Raw genomic sequence first — 17,052 nt, 5'->3', positions numbered from 1 at the left:
GGAAGCTCTTGCTGCCCAAGAAGTGCCCAGGCTGCCCCAACAACTGCACCTCAAAGCCAAAGCTTCCAGACTTTTTTCCTGGTGGAAAGAGCTGCTGTTCCTTTTTTTCTGCCCTGCGCTGCAATGGCCGGTCCCACCTCCTGAAAACTTCAATCCAAATGAAGATTCCTGCTAGACAAAAGGTGCCACCACAGAAAGTTCTTGCTGCCCAAGAAGTGCCCAGGGTGCCCAACAACTGCACCTCAAATCCAAAGCTTCCAGCCTTTTTTTCCTGGTGGAAAGAGCTGCTGTTACCTTTTGGATGCCCTGCGCTGCAATGGCCGGTCCCACCTTCTGGAAGATTGAATCCAAATAAAGATTCCTACCAGACACAAGTTGCCACCACAGAAAACTCTTCCTGCCCAAGAGGTGCCCAGGCTGCCCCAACAACTGAACCTCAAAGTCAAACCTTCCAGACTATTTTTCCTGAGGGAAAGGGCTGCTAATTCCCTTTTTTTTAGCCCACTCCTGAATAGGTCAAAGTAACATCCAAAATAGACTCCAGATGAAGATTCCTGCCAGACAAAAGTTGCCACCACAGGAAGCTCTTTACTGCCCAAGAAGTGCCCAGGCTGCCCCAAGAACTGCACCTCAAAGCCAAAGGATCCATCCATTTTTTCCTGGTGGAAAGAGCTGCTGTTCCCTTTTTTCAGGCCTGCGCTGCAATGGCCGGTCCCACCTCCTGGAAAAATTTACTCCAAATGAAGATTCCTGCCAGACAAAAGGTGCCACCAAAGAAAACACTTCCTGCCCAAGAAGTGCCCAGGCTGCCCCAACATCTACACCTGAAGCCAAAGCTTCCAGACTTTTTTTCCTGGTGGAAAGAGCTGCTGTTCACTTTTTTCAGCCCTGCTCTGCAACGACCGGTCCCACCTCATGGAAAATTGAATCCACCTGAAGATTCCTGCCAGACAAAAGGTGCCACCACAGGAAGCTCTTCCTGCCCAAGAAGTTCCCCGCCTGCACGAACTACACCTTAAGCCAAAGCTTCCATCTATTTTTTCCTGGTGGAAGGAGATGCTGTTCCCTTTTCTGTGCCCTGCGCTGCAATGACCGGTCCCACCTCCTGAAAAATTGAATCCAACTGAAGATTGCTGCCAGACAAAAGGTGCCACCACAGAAAGCTCTTGCTGCCCAAGAAGTGCCCAGGCTACCCCAACATCTGCACCTGAAGCCAAAGCTTCCAGCCTTTTTTTCCTGGTGGAAAGAGCTGCTGTTCCCTTTTTTCTGCCCTGCGCTGTAATGGCCGGTCCCAACTCCTGAAAACTTCAGTCCAAATGAAGATTCCTTCCAAACAAAAGGTGCCACCACAGAAAGCTCTTCCTCCCAAGAAGTGCCCAGGCTGCCCCAACAACTGAACCTCAAAGTCAAACCTTCCAGACTATTTTTCCTGAGGGAAAGGGCTGCTAATTTTTTTTTTTTTTAGCCCACTAATGAATAGGTCAAAGTAACATCCAAAATAGACTCCAGATGAAGATTCCTGACAGACAAATGTCTTACCACAGAAAGCTCTTTGCTGCCCAAGAAGTGCCCAGGCTGCCCCAAGAACTGCACCTCAAAGCCAAAGGATCCAGACTTTTTTTCCTGGTGGAAAGAGCTGCTGTTCCCTTTTTTCAGGCCTGCGCTGCAATGGCCGGTCCCACCTCCTGGAAAAATTTACTCCAAATGAAGATTCCTGCCAGACAAAAGGTGCCACCAAAGAAAACACTTCCTGCACAAGAAGTGCCCAGGCTGCCCCAACATCTACACCTGAAGCCAAAGCTTTCAGACTTTTTTTCCTGGTGGAAAGAGCTGCTGTTCCCTTTTCTGTGCCCTGCGCTGCAATGACCGGTCCCACCTCCTGAAAAATTGAATCCAACTGAAGATTGCTGCCAGACAAAAGGTGCCACCACAGAAAGCTCTTGCTGCCCAAGAAGTGCCCAGGCTACCCCAACATCTGCACCTGAAGCCAAAGCTTCCAGCCTTTTTTTCCTGGTGGAAAGAGCTGCTGTTCCCTTTTTTCTGCCCTGCGCTGTAATGGCCGGTCCCACCTCCTGAAAACTTCAATCCAAATGAAGATTCCTGCCAGATAAAAGGTGCCACCACAGAAAGTCTTGCTGCCCAAGAAGTGCCCAGGCTGCCCCAACAACTGCACCTCAAAGCCAAAGCTTCCAGAGTTTTTTTCCTGATTGAAGGAGCTGCTGTTCCCTTTTTTTTTGCCCTGTGCTCCAATGGCCGGTCCCACCTCCTGAAAAACTGAATCTAAATGAAGATCCTTGCCAGAGAAAATGTGCCACCACAGAAAGTTCTTCCTGCCCAAGAAGTGCCCAGGCTGCGCAAAAACTGCACCTCAAAGCCAAAGCTTCCAGACATTTTTTCCTGGTGGAAAGAGCTGCTGTTCCTTTTTTTCTGCCCTGCGCTGCAATGGCCGGTCCCACCTCCTGAAAACTTCAATCCAAATGAAGATTCCTGCTAGACAAAAGGTGCCACCACAGAAAGTCCTGCTGCCCAAGAAGTGCCCAGGCTGCCCCACCAAATGAACCTCAAAGTCAAACATTCCAGACTTTTTTTTCCTGATGGAAAGAGCTGCTAATTCCCTTTTTTTTGGCCCACTCCTGAATAGGTCAAAGTAACACCCAAAATAGACTCCAGATAAAGATTCCTGCCAGACAAAAGGTGCCAGCACAGGAAGCTCTTGCTGCCCAAGAAGTGCCCAGGCTGCCCCAACAACTGCACCTCAAAGCCAAAGCTTCCAGACTTTTTTCCTGGTGGAAAGAGCTGCTGTTCCTTTTTTTCTGCCCTGCGCTGCAATGGCCGGTCCCACCTCCTGAAAACTTCAATCCAAATGAAGATTCCTGCTAGACAAAAGGTGCCACCACAGAAAGTTCTTGCTGCCCAAGAAGTGCCCAGGGTGCCCAACAACTGCACCTCAAATCCAAAGCTTCCAGCCTTTTTTTCCTGGTGGAAAGAGCTGCTGTTACCTTTTGGATGCCCTGCGCTGCAATGGCCGGTCCCACCTTCTGGAAGATTGAATCCAAATAAAGATTCCTACCAGACACAAGTTGCCACCACAGAAAACTCTTCCTGCCCAAGAGGTGCCCAGGCTGCCCCAACAACTGAACCTCAAAGTCAAACCTTCCAGACTATTTTTCCTGAGGGAAAGGGCTGCTAATTCCCTTTTTTTTAGCCCACTCCTGAATAGGTCAAAGTAACATCCAAAATAGACTCCAGATGAAGATTCCTGCCAGACAAAAGTTGCCACCACAGGAAGCTCTTTACTGCCCAAGAAGTGCCCAGGCTGCCCCAAGAACTGCACCTCAAAGCCAAAGGATCCATCCATTTTTTCCTGGTGGAAAGAGCTGCTGTTCCCTTTTTTCAGGCCTGCGCTGCAATGGCCGGTCCCACCTCCTGGAAAAATTTACTCCAAATGAAGATTCCTGCCAGACAAAAGGTGCCACCAAAGAAAACACTTCCTGCCCAAGAAGTGCCCAGGCTGCCCCAACATCTACACCTGAAGCCAAAGCTTCCAGACTTTTTTTCCTGGTGGAAAGAGCTGCTGTTCACTTTTTTCAGCCCTGCTCTGCAACGACCGGTCCCACCTCATGGAAAATTGAATCCACCTGAAGATTCCTGCCAGACAAAAGGTGCCACCACAGGAAGCTCTTCCTGCCCAAGAAGTTCCCCGCCTGCACGAACTACACCTTAAGCCAAAGCTTCCAGACATTTTTTCCTGGTGGAAGGAGATGCTGTTCCCTTTTCTGTGCCCTGCGCTGCAATGACCGGTCCCACCTCCTGAAAAATTGAATCCAACTGAAGATTGCTGCCAGACAAAAGGTGCCACCACAGAAAGCTCTTGCTGCCCAAGAAGTGCCCAGGCTACCCCAACATCTGCACCTGAAGCCAAAGCTTCCAGCCTTTTTTTCCTGGTGGAAAGAGCTGCTGTTCCCTTTTTTCTGCCCTGCGCTGTAATGGCCGGTCCCAACTCCTGAAAACTTCAGTCCAAATGAAGATTCCTTCCAAACAAAAGGTGCCACCACAGAAAGCTCTTCCTCCCAAGAAGTGCCCAGGCTGCCCCAACAACTGAACCTCAAAGTCAAACCTTCCAGACTATTTTTCCTGAGGGAAAGGGCTGCTAATTTTTTTTTTTTTTAGCCCACTAATGAATAGGTCAAAGTAACATCCAAAATAGACTCCAGATGAAGATTCCTGACAGACAAATGTCTTACCACAGAAAGCTCTTTGCTGCCCAAGAAGTGCCCAGGCTGCCCCAACAACTGCACTTCAAAGCCAAAGCTTCCAGCCTTTTTTTCCTGCTGGAAAGAGCTGCTGTTCCCTTTTTTCTGCCCTGCGCTGCAATGGCCGGTCCCACCTCCTGAAAACTTCAATCCAAATGAAGATTCCTGCTAGACAAAAGGTGCCACCACAGAAAGTTCTTGCTGCCCAAGAAGTGCCCAGGGTGCCCAACAACTGCATCTCAAATCCAAAGCTTCCAGCCTTTTTTTCCTGGTGGAAAGAGCTGCTGTTACCTTTTGGATGCCCTGCGCTGCAATGGCCTGTCCCACCTTCTGGAAGATTGAATCCAAATAAAGATTCCTACCAGTCAAAAGTTGCCACCACAGAAAACTCTTCCTGCCCAAGAGGTGCCCAGGCTGCCCCAACAACTGAACCTCAAAGTCAAACCTTCCAGACTATTTTTCCTGAGGGAAAGGGCTGCTAATTCCCTTTTTTTTAGCCCACTCCTGAATAGGTCAAAGTAACATCCAAAATAGACTCCAGATAAAGATTCCTGCCAGACAAAAGTTGCCACCACAGGAAGCTCTTTACTGCCCAAGAAGTGCCCAGGCTGCCCCAAGAACTGCACCTCAAAGCCAAAGGATCCAGACTTTTTTTCCTGGTGGAAAGAGCTGCTGTTCCCTTTTTTCAGGCCTGCGCTGCAATGGCCGGTCCCACCTCCTGGAAAAATTTACTCCAAATGAAGATTCCTGCCAGACAAAAGGTGCCACCAAAGAAAACACTTCCTGCACAAGAAGTGCCCAGGCTGCCCCAACATCTACACCTGAAGCCAAAGCTTTCAGACTTTTTTTCCTGGTGGAAAGAGCTGCTGTTCCCTTTTCTGTGCCCTGCGCTGCAATGACCGGTCCCACCTCCTGAAAAATTGAATCCAACTGAAGATTGCTGCCAGACAAAAGGTGCCACCACAGAAAGCTCTTGCTGCCCAAGAAGTGCCCAGGCTACCCCAACATCTGCACCTGAAGCCAAAGCTTCCAGCCTTTTTTTCCTGGTGGAAAGAGCTGCTGTTCCCTTTTTTCTGCCCTGCGCTGTAATGGCCGGTCCCACCTCCTGAAAACTTCAATCCAAATGAAGATTCCTGCCAGATAAAAGGTGCCACCACAGAAAGTCTTGCTGCCCAAGAAGTGCCCAGGCTGCCCCACCAACTGCACCTCAAAGCCAAAGCTTCCAGAGTTTTTTTCCTGATTGAAGGAGCTGCTGTTCCCTTTTTTTTTGCCCTGTGCTCCAATGGCCGGTCCCACCTCCTGAAAAACTGAATCTAAATGAAGATCCTTGCCAGAGAAAATGTGCCACCACAGAAAGGTCTTCCTGCCCAAGAAGTGCCCAGGCTGCGCAAAAACTGCACCTCAAAGCCAAAGCTTCCAGACATTTTTTCCTGGTGGAAAGAGCTGCTGTTCCTTTTTTTCTGCCCTGCGCTGCAATGGCCGGTCCCACCTCCTGAAAACTTCAATCCAAATGAAGATTCCTGCCAGACAAAAGGTGCCACCACAGAAAGTCCTGCTGCCCAAGAAGTGCCCAGGCTGCCCCACCAAATGAACCTCAAAGTCAAACCTTCCAGACTTTTTTTTCCTGATGGAAAGAGCTGCTAATTCCCTTTTTTTTGGCCCACTCCTGAATAGGTCAAAGTAACACCCAAAATAGACTCCAGATAAAGATTCCTGCCAGACAAAAGGCGCCAGCACAGGAAGCTCTTGCTGCCCAAGAAGTGCCCAGGCTGCCCCAACAACTGCACCTCAAAGCCAAAGCTTCCAGACTTTTTTCCTGGTGGAAAGAGCTGCTGTTCCTTTTTTTCTGCCCTGCGCTGCAATGGCCGGTCCCACCTCCTGAAAACTTCAATCCAAATGAAGATTCCTGCCAGACAAAAGGTGCCACCACAGAAAGTTCTTGCTGCCCAAGAAGTGCCCAGGGTGCCCAACAACTGCACCTCAAATCCAAAGCTTCCAGCCTTTTTTTCCTGGTGGAAAGCGCTGCTGTTCCCTTTTGGATGCCCTGTGCTGCAATGGCCGGTCCCACCTTCTGGAAGATTGAATCCAAATAAAGATTCCTACCAGACACAAGTTGCCACCACAGAAAACTCTTCCTGCCCAAGAGGTGCCCAGGCTGCCCCAACAACTGAACCTCAAAGTCAAACCTTCCAGACTATTTTTCCTGAGGGAAAGGGCTGCTAATTCCCTTTTTTTTAGCCCACTCCTGAATAGGTCAAAGTAACATCCAAAATAGACTCCAGATAAAGATTCCTGCCAGACAAAAGTTGCCACCACAGGAAGCTCTTTACTGCCCAAGAAGTGCCCAGGCTGCCCCAAGAACTGCACCTCAAAGCCAAAGGATCCAGACTTTTTTTCCTGGTGGAAAGAGCTGCTGTTCCCTTTTTTCAGGCCTGCGCTGCAATGGCCGGTCCCACCTCCTGGAAAAATTTACTCCAAATGAAGATTCCTGCCAGACAAAAGGTGCCACCAAAGAAAACACTTCCTGCCCAAGAAGTGCCCAGGCTGCCCCAACATCTACACCTGAAGCCAAAGCTTCCATTCTTTTTTCCTGGTGGAAAGAGCTGCTGTTCACTTTTTTCAGCCCTGCGCTGCAATGGCCGGTCCCACCTCCTGGAAAATTGAATCCACCTGAAGATTCCTGCCAGACAAAAGGTGCCACCACAGGAAGCTCTTCCTGCCCAAGAAGTTCCCCGCCTGCACGAACTACACCTTAAGCCAAAGCTTCCATCTATTTTTTCCTGGTGGAAGGAGCTGCTGTTCCCTTTTCTGTGCCCTGCGCTGCAATGACCGGTCCCACCTCCTGAAAAATTCAATCCAAATGAAGATTGCTGCCAGACAAAAGGTGCCACCACAGGAAGCTCTTCCTGCTCAAGAAGTTCCCCGCCTGCACGAACTACACCTTAAGCCAAAGCTTCCATCTATTTTTTCCTGGTGGAAGGAGATGCTGTTCCCTTTTCTGTGCCCTGCGCTGCAATGACCGGTCCCACCTCCTGAAAAATTCAATCCAAATGAAGATTGCTGCCAGACAAAAGGTGCCACCACAGAAAGTTCTTGCTGCCAGAGAAGTGCCCAGGCTGCCCCAACAACTGCACCTCAAAGCTTCCAGACTTTTTTTCCTGGTGGAAAGAGCTGCTGTTCCCTTTTTTCAGGCCTGCGCTGTAATGGCCGGTCCCACCTTCTGGAAGATTGAATCCAAATAAAGATTCCTACCAGACAATAGTTGCCACCACAGAAAGCTCTTCCTGCCCAAGAGGTGCCCAGGCTGCCCCAACAACTGAACCTCAAAGTCAAACCTTCCAGACTATTTCACCTGAGCGAAAGGGCTGCTAATTCCCTTTTTTTTAGCCCACTCCTGAATAGGTCAATGTAAAATCCAAAATAGACTCCAGATAAACATTCCTGCCAGACAAAAGTTGCCACCACAGAAAGTACTTGCTGCCCCAGAAGTGCCCAGGCTGCCCCAACAACTGCACCTCAAAGCTTCCTGACATTTTTTCCTGGTGGAAAGAGCTGCTGTTCCCTTTTTTCAGCCCTGCGCTGCAATGGCCGGTCCCTCCTTTTAAAAAATTGAATCCAGCTTAAGATTCCTGCCAGACAAAAGGTGCCACCACAGAAAGTTCTTGCTGCCCAAGAAGTGCCTAGGCTGCCCCAACAACTACACCTGAAGCCAAAGCTTCCAGACTTTTTTTCCTGGTGGAAAAAACTGCTGTTCCCTTTATTCAGCCCTGTACTGCAGTGGCCTGTCCCACCTTCTGGAAGATTGAATCCAAATAAAGTTTCCTACCAGACAAAAGTTGCCACCACAGAAAACTCTTCCTACCCAAGAGGTGCCCAGGCTGCCCCAACAACTGCACCTCAAAGCCAAAGGATCCAGACTTTTTTTCCTGGTGGAAAGAGCTGCTGTTCCCTTTTTTCTGCCCTGCGCTGCAATGACCGGTCCCACCTCCTGGAACAATTTACTCCAAATGAAGATTCCTGCCAGACAAAAGGTGCCACCACAGAAAAATCTTTGTTACCCAAGAAGTTCCCAGTCTGCCCCAACAACTGCACCTGAAAACCAAAACTTCCTGACTTTTTTTCCTGGTGGAAAGAGCTGCTGTTCCCTTTTTTCAGCCCTGCGCTGCAATGGCCGGTCCCACCTCCTGAAAACTTCAGTCCAAATGAAGATTCCTGCCAGACAATAGCTGCCACCACAGAAAGTCTTGCTGCCCAAGAAGTGCCCAGGCTGCCCCAACAACTGCACCTGAAGGCAAAGGATCCGGACTTTTTTTCCTGGTGGAAAGAGCTGCTGTTCCCTTTTTTCAGCCCTGCGCTGCAATGGCCGGTCCCACCTTCTGGAAAATTGAATCCAACTGAAGATTCCTGCCAGACAAACGTTGCCACCACAGGAAGCTCTTGCTGCCCAAGAAGTGCCCAGGCTGCCCCAACAACTGCACCTCAAAGCCAAAGCTTCCAGACTTTTTTCCTGGTGGAAAGAGCTGCTGTTCCTTTTTTTCTGCCCTGCGCTGCAATGGCCGGTCCCACCTCCTGAAAACTTCAATCCTAATGAAGATTCCTGCTAGACAAAAGGTGCCTCCACAGGAAGCTCTTGCTGCCCAAGAAGTGCCCAGGGTGCCCAACAACTGCACCTCAAAGCCAAAGCTTCCAGCCTTTTTTTCCTGGTGGAAAGAGCTGCTGTTCCCTTTTTTCTGTCCTGTGCTGCAATGGCCTGTCCCACCTTCTGGAAGATTGAATCCAAATGAAGATTCCTACCAGACAAAAGTTGCCACCACAGAAAACTCTTTCTGCCCAAGAGGTGCCCAGGCTGCCCCAAAAACTGAACCTCAAAGTCAAACCTTCCAGAGTTTTTTTCCTCAGGGAAAGGGCTGCTAATTCCCTTTTTTTTAGGCAACTCCTGAATAGGTCAAAGTAACATCCAAAATAGACTCCAGATAAAGATTCCTGCCAGACAAAAGTTGCCACCACAGAAAACTCTTGCTGCCCAAGAAGTGCCCAGGCTGCCCCAAGAACTGCACCTCAAAGCCAAAGGATCCAGACTTTTTTTCCTGGTGGAAAGAGCTGCTGTTCCCTTTTTTCAGCCTTGCGTTGCAATGGCCAGTCCCACCTCCTGAAAAATTTACTCCAATTGAAGGTTCCTGCCGGACAAAAGGTGCCACCACAGAAAACTCTTCCTGCCCAAGAAGTGCTCAGGCTGCCCCAACAACTGCACATCAAAGCCAAAGCTTCCAGACTTTTTTTCCTGATTGAAGGAGCTGCTGTTCCCTTTTTTCAGCCCTGCGCTGCAATTGCCGGTCCCACCTCCTGAAAAACTGAATCTAAATGGAGATCCTTGCCAGAGAAAATGTGCCACCACAGAAAGGTCTTCCTGCCCAAGAAGTGCCCAGGCTACCCCAACAACTGCACCTCAAAGCCAGATCTTCCAGACTCTTTTTCCTGGTGGAAAGAGCTGCTGTTCCTTTTTTTCTCCCCTGCGCTGCAATGGCCGGTCCCACCTCCTGGAAAATTCAATCCAACTGAAGATTCCTGCCAGACAAAAGGTGCCACCACAGAAGGATCTTGCTGCCCAAGAAGTGCCCAGGCTGCCCCAACAACTACACCTCAAAGCCAAAGCTTCCAGACTTTTTTTCCTGATTGAAGGAGCTGCTGTTCCCTTTTTTCAGCCCTGCGCTGCAATTGCCGGTCCCACCTCCTGAAAAACTGAATCTAAATGGAGATCCTTGCCAGAGAAAATGTGCCACCACAGAAAGCTCTTCCTGCCCAAGAAGTGCCCAGGCTACCCCAACAACTGCACCTCAAAGCCAGATCTTCCAGACTCTTTTTCCTGGTGGAAAGAGCTGCTGTTCCTTTTTTTCTGCCCTGCGCTGCAATGGCCGGTCCCACCACCTGGAAAATTTAATGTAAATGAAGATTCCTGCCAGACAAAAGGTGCCACCACAGAAAGTCTTGCTGCCCAAGAAGTGCCCAGGCTGCCCCACCAAATGAACCTCAAAGTCAAAGCTTCTAGACTTTTTTTCCTGGTGGAAAAAACTGCTGTTCCCTTTTTTCAGCCCTGCTCTGCAATGGCCGGTCCCTCCTTTTAAAAAATTGGATCCAAATGAAGATTCCTGCCAGACAAAACTTGCCACCACAGAAAGTTCTTGCTGCCCAAGAAGTGCCCAGGCTGCCCCAACAACTGCACCTCAAAGCCAAAGCTTCCAGACTTTTATTCCTGGTGGAAAGAGCTGCTGTTCCCTTTTTTCAGCCCTGCTCTGCAATGGCCGGTCCCACCTCCTAGAAAAATTGAATCCAAATGAAGATTCCTGCCAGACAAAAGGTGCCACCACAGAAAGTTCTTTGTTGCCCAAGAAGTTCCCAGGCTGCACCAACTGTATCTGAAGCCAAAGGATCCAGACTTTTTTTCCTGCTGGAAAGAGCTGCTGTTCCCTTTTTTCAGGCCTACGCTGCAATGGCCAGTCCAAACTTCTGGAAAATAGAATCCAAATGAAGATTCCTGCCAGACAAAATGTGCCACCACAGAAAACTCCTGCTGCCCCAGAAGTTCCCAGGCTGCCCCAACTGCACTTGAAGCCAAAGCTTCCAGACTTTTTTTCCTGGTGGAAAGAGCTACTGTTCCCTTTTTTCTGCCCTGTGCTGCAATGGCTGGTCCCACCTCCTGGAACATTGAATCGAAATGAAGATTCCTAGAGAAAAGGTACCACCACAGAAAGGTCTTCCTGCCCAAGAAGTACCCAGACTGCCACAACTACACCTGAAGCCAAAGGTTCCAGACTTTTTTTCCTCGTGGAAAGAGCTGCTGTTCCCTTTTCTCAGCCCTGTGATTCAATCGCCGGTCCCACCTCCTCAAAAATTGAATCCTACTGAAGATTCCTGCCAGACAAAAGGTGCCACCACAGAAAGTTCTTGCTGCCCAAGAAGTGCCCAGGCTGCCCTATCAACTGCACCTGAATCCAGTGGATCCAGACTTTTTTTCCTGGTGGAAAGAGTTGCTGTTCCCTTTTTTCTGCCCTGCGCTGCAATGGCCGATCTCACTGAAACAGGAGGCCAGGTCCAAAAGAGTTAACTAAGAAATTTGGGCCTGCTAACAAGCTACCAACATCCAAGATGATCTGTTTTCGTTCTATTCTACTTTCTGGACCAAAGCTTCAGAGAATAGTACAAGAACATGTAATAGGCCTAGAAGCAATAAATTAGAAATACAACAGGATCAGGGAGGTTTTCCCAAGCTTCAGTGAGCGGGTCAAGATCAATGGAAGAGAAGAAGGGTCAGGCTGAAGAAGATGAGTTTAAGCCCCCAGACCCCCCAAAATTGAGGGCCAAGAGAAGCACCGCCCCAAGCCCGGCCTGAGCTCCAGCTATACTCCACCTATTATTAATATGCATAGATAGATGTTGTAATCACTTGAGTATGCATTTAATCACATCTGAAGATTGTATAAAAATGCTGATTTTGTGTGAAGCCTTCGAGCAAGTTTGTCCAGCGCGAGCTGCCTTGCTCCCAGTGTCGAATAAACAAATACCTTGCTGCTTAGAGATAAAAATTCTCTGAGGAGTTCCTCGGACCGATTTTTCGGATTCACTTGGCGACCTGCAGCAGCACACCTTCTCCACCCGGCTGCGGAATCCCCCGGAGGACGGGACCCCCTTGGGCGCCCTCGGGTAAGTCTTTTTACCCGAAGGGGCTCCCTTCTTCGGTGGCTTCTTGCGGGGGCTGGACAAGAACACTGCCTATTGATAAAAGGTATTTGTATCTGGTTTCTGGTTTTGTTTGTTCTGGTTCTGGATACCCGTGAGTCGAGGCGGGACGCCGTCTCGCAGGGGACACGGGAGAGGAGGCTCTCCCGGGGGAATATCCCCTCTGGTCTGGTCTGGTTTTGTTTGTATTTGGCCAAGTATTGTTATTGTGTACCTGATATATCTTGCTTACCTTGAAACATCCAGGAGCACAGAGTTAAAGGTATTATCATGCTAAGAGTTGCCATATGAGAGGTAGTGCTGAAGAGTTAACTATAAGCACATCACTTTGGATAAGACCTAGAATTAAGATTTGTCAGTTTTGCAACTGTTAGTTATATGTGTGAGCCTTGTGTAACAGATGTAAGGTTTGCCTCCCCGACAGACAAGGTTGGGTAGAACCAGTGTGCATATTGCAGAAAAGAGGGACACTGGAAGCAAGAATGCCCTGAATTCACAGGTGGAAATACAGGCACAGGAGAGGCTGTTGTTGCTTACAGAGTACTGAGTGAAGGGGGGGCCGGCAGGCCAGTGCTAGGGGACCTGCTGGTAAAAATCAAACTAGGGGAAGAAAAAGAAGAATTAGATTTTCTAATTGATACTGGAGCTACATTTTCTGTTTTGAATTAATACTTAAAAGTGATAAATATGTTTAAGTCGTGGGTGCCACTGGCCAATCAGAAAAGCTTTCTTTTGAAACCCCTAAAGTTCAAAATTGGAAAACAAATGGGAGTGCATCAGTTTTTGTATTTACCAAATTTATCCAAACTGGTATTGGGCAGAGACCTACTAGAAAATCTGGGAGCTGTAATAGAATTCAAACAAGGTAAAATTGAACTTAAGGTAAAGGAAGAACAATTAATAGCAGCTCTGAGTTTAGCAATGAGCTATGTGGAGCCAAGCCAGGGTAATTCAAATGTCAATCAAATTTTAGATCAGGTATACCCAGGAGTTTGGGCTATTGAAACACCAGGAAAGTCAAAAAGAGCAGCTCCCATTGAAATAGAATTACAGACAGGAGCAAACCCAGTAGTTAGGAAGCAATATGCACTGAAGCTGGAAGATAGAAGAGGAATTGAGCCAATAATAGACAACTTTTTGAAATTAAGGTTTTGTAGAGTGTGAATCAGATTGCAACACCCCAATTTTACCAGTCAAAAAGACAAATGGAACACATAGGTTGGCTCAGGATTTAAGAGCAGTAAATAAAATAGCTAAAACATACATGCAGCTGTTGCAAACCTATATACCTTATTAACAATATTAAAAGAAAGTGTAATTTGGTTCACAGTATTAGACTTAAGAGATGCCTTTTTCTGCCTTCCCTTAACACAGGAAAGTCAAAGGATATTTGCCTTCAAGTGGGAAAATCCCACCACAGGAAGGAAAACTCATCTCATTTGGACAGTGTTACCTTAAGGGTTAGAAAATATTGCCACAATTTTGGGAATTAATTAGCTAAAGAATTGGAACAATGGCAGTCACCACCGGGAAAGGGTGTACTTTTATAATATGTGAATGATCTATTGATTGTTACTGAAAAACAAGGAGAATGTGTTCAATGGACAGTACCAAATATGCCTTTGGCATAGTTCACGCTCATGGAGCAATTTGGAAAAAGAGGACTTTTAACTCTTCAAGGAAAAGTTGTGGAATATACTGAAGAAACTCTATGATTATTAGAAGCTGTACAACTCCCCTCTCAGGTGGCAATTATGCACTGCCAAGGACACCTGAAAGGTAACACTGTCCTGGAAATAAGAAACAGAAAAGCTGATGCAGAAGCTGAATTAGCTGCTGCAAGAAGTAAAGAACTACCAGCAGCAGCTTTAGTGCTAGAAGAACTAGACACAGATCAACAGGTAGAATATCAAGAAACAGATTAAAAGTGGATACATGAAAATGAAGGTAAGGTGTTAGACAATGGGTGAGGTTAACTAAAAACAGGTCAGTTAATACTGTTAGAAAAATTAGTGTGGCAATTTGTAAAAGTAAAACATGATAAAACTATTGGGGCTTAGACTCACTCTATTAGCATTTAAGGACTAGAGTAGCAGGACCAAATTTATTTACCACAATAGAGCCAGTCACATCCCAATGTGAACTTTGTCTGAAATACTGGAACAGAAATACACCAAAGGGCAATAAGTAAAGGGCATTTCCCAGGTGAAATTTGGCAAATTAATTTCTCTGAGCTCCCAAGAAAAGGGGGGGTGTCCTGTTATCTCTTAGTTTTGACTGACACATTTTCTGGATGGCCTGAAGCTTTCCCATGTAGAAAAAAATGAATCAAAAGGAGTGGTTAAAGTCTTGTTGAATGAGATTATACCATGGTTTGGAATGCCTAAGAGCATCTCTTCAGATAGAGGTTCACACTTTTGTGCATGAATTGTACAAGCAATAAGTAAAGCACTAAAAATCAATTGGCAACTGCATATGCCCTACAGACTCCAAGCAAATGGGCAAGTAGAAAAGATGAATCTAAAATATGTCAAGAAACAAATTTTCATTGGTATCAAGCTTTACTTATTGCTTTAATCAGGCTAAGGGTCAAGCCAAGATCAAAAGGGAAACTGAGTCCATTTGAAATTCTATTGGGCAGACCCTACATGATGCAAACTGTGAATAGTGAAGCTGTAGATCAAATCAGTAATCAATATGTGTGTGATCATGTTATGGCTGTAGGAAAACAATTGCAGAAAAATGCTACAGTGGTGTTAGAGCACCAACCCAAGCAGCCTGATTGTGAGTTACATCCATTCAACCCTGGTGATCAGGTATATGTTAAGAATCTTTCAGGAGATCCACCACGAGAGAAGTGGGATGGACCCCAGCAGGTGCTGATGACCACCTTCACAGTGATCTGGGTGAAAGAGAAACCCACGTGGATCCACTGCTCTCGAGTCAAGAGGGTTCCAGAGGAAGCATGGACCTCGGGAGAGGAATCATCTACTATCAAGCCTCCTCAATGCTGATCTTTGGACTGATAAGTACATTAGTGCTGAATCAAACTCTTGCCCAAAAATTATTATGGTCTCAGGCCTATAATGGGAATTCTAGTCTATGATTTGCTATAAATACAGATATTCTGAATTCATCTGAACTGAACCAATACAATGCATCTGTTATAGTCCTCCAAGGAACGAGGGTACTGAATAATTGGTAAAATCCTGGTACCCCATACAATGCAAGTGTTTTAATAGGCACAGATCAGATGGTCACCCAGAATTGACGTTTCTGTGAAATGTAATTAGTGGCTGATCAGTGTTGGCACACCTTCACTCTAGATAAATCAGTTTCTGTGATGTGTCAGTGGACATTCAGGGAAGGAAATATAACCAGGAGATTTCCAACCAGCAAATCTCCTACCACCCCATTGACTAAGACCACCACCAGTTCTACAACTCCTTCTTTAGCCTGTGAGAGTGTCCACAATTTAACTTATGCTGGACCTTACATGATTAGACACTCAAATGAGCAGAAGCTGTTGTTAGATCCCACCAATTCACTGAAGAGGGTTCGAATAAACCTTCAAGTAAACATATCAAACATACAAAAAGATTGTCAGCCCTGTATTCAGCAAAGCCTTAAAGGCTGGCATGCATAGATGATGGCCAGATCCCCTCGTACCAGAATTCAGAGAGATGTAACCGGATGGTTTGGCACAGGATTAAGTGTATTAAACACCATAGATCAAGAAGTATTAGGGAATAAACTAAGTGCTGTCACATCTGATCTAGGAAAATTCAAAGTCCCTTTAAGATCATCTTTGCTCACTTTGGCAGAAACACAATCATTGGCAGTTAAATTGTTAACATTAGTAGCTAACCACACTGCAAAAGATTTCACCAAAATTATTCACTATGCTGGTGTCATCCATAAAAGGTTTGCACTTGCAATACAATGTCTCCAAACTCAACAGTGGGTACAATCTGTAGCTGCAGGAATATTAAGAGAAGGAACTTCAAGAGTATTACCACAGGAGGTAAGAGAAATAATAGCTAGAAACAGTTCTACTACACAATTTGAGAAAAATTACCAGGCGTGGTGGCAGTTAGGGAACTTCACTTACAACCCTTAACATGAACAAATTGAAGTTTATGTGCTCACTATCAGTGCAGCTAAAGAAAAGACCATCTTTCCTATCCTGACATTAGGAGCCATACACCAAAATGTGATTGTCAGACCCATAGACCATAATGTTTGGGCAAGTTATGATCACACCAAGAAAAAGTGACAATCAGTCAGTCCTGAGGCATGTATTCCTAAAGGACAATTAGGATATATCTGTGAAAATGCTGTCGTAGAAAATGAAGATTTATGCTTAGATACTGAAGATAGTGTGTGTACCTTTGAAATTCTTCCCCATACTAAAACCCAATCACAAGTCTATTATGTAGGAAATGGTTGTGCATGTGTTAGAATCTTTTGTGTTAATTTTACCATAGATACTTGTCATGAAGTAGTGAGTGGTACTAATTTTTTTGTTTTACTAAAATAATAGGCTGTGACTTTGATTATATCATTCTAGTGACTACTAGACAATTGATTGAAGCTGATTATACAACGTATCACGATGTGCTAAAATTGCAGACAGGAATGAACATTAATCTTCTAAAGCAATGCTTAAACATCCTGATATAGAAGAACTGGTCCAGGAAGTAAACAGAACGACTAAACGAATGCTCTGCAAGTGGAACACAACACTGAGAATATAAAAACTGTCTTAACCAAAGTGGAAAAAGTGGGAGAACATCACTGGTTGGATATCTCTACTGGATACTCCCCCACGGCATCACAAGTGTTCCACTATTTGATACATTCAATATTGGTTTTAGGAGCTAGCATGATTATACTGCTGATCCTAATTATTTGGCTATGGTACAAATCAAGCATCATGGTTAGAAAGATGCAGATAATGTGGGCTGTGATGCACACCTACCAAAATCCATTAGAGCTTGACGAAGGAATTTGTAAATTCTAAACAGAAAGGGGGGATGATATAGGAGGCTCGGCCCCAAAGAGT

At 46.4% G+C, this 17,052-nt stretch overlaps 1 pseudogene; it reads left to right on the top strand.

Moving 5' to 3' along the window:
• The window catches only part of LOC135405243 (zinc finger protein 850-like), a 419,536-nt pseudogene that overhangs the window by 147,987 nt on the left and 254,497 nt on the right, over positions 1–17,052 (top strand).

This window comes from Pseudopipra pipra, chromosome W (assembly GCF_036250125.1).
Source record: "Pseudopipra pipra isolate bDixPip1 chromosome W, bDixPip1.hap1, whole genome shotgun sequence".
Classification (NCBI taxonomy): domain Eukaryota; kingdom Metazoa; phylum Chordata; class Aves; order Passeriformes; family Pipridae; genus Pseudopipra; species Pseudopipra pipra.
Note: the sequence above shows the minus strand (reverse complement) of the source record. Positions and strands in the feature narration are given on the sequence as shown.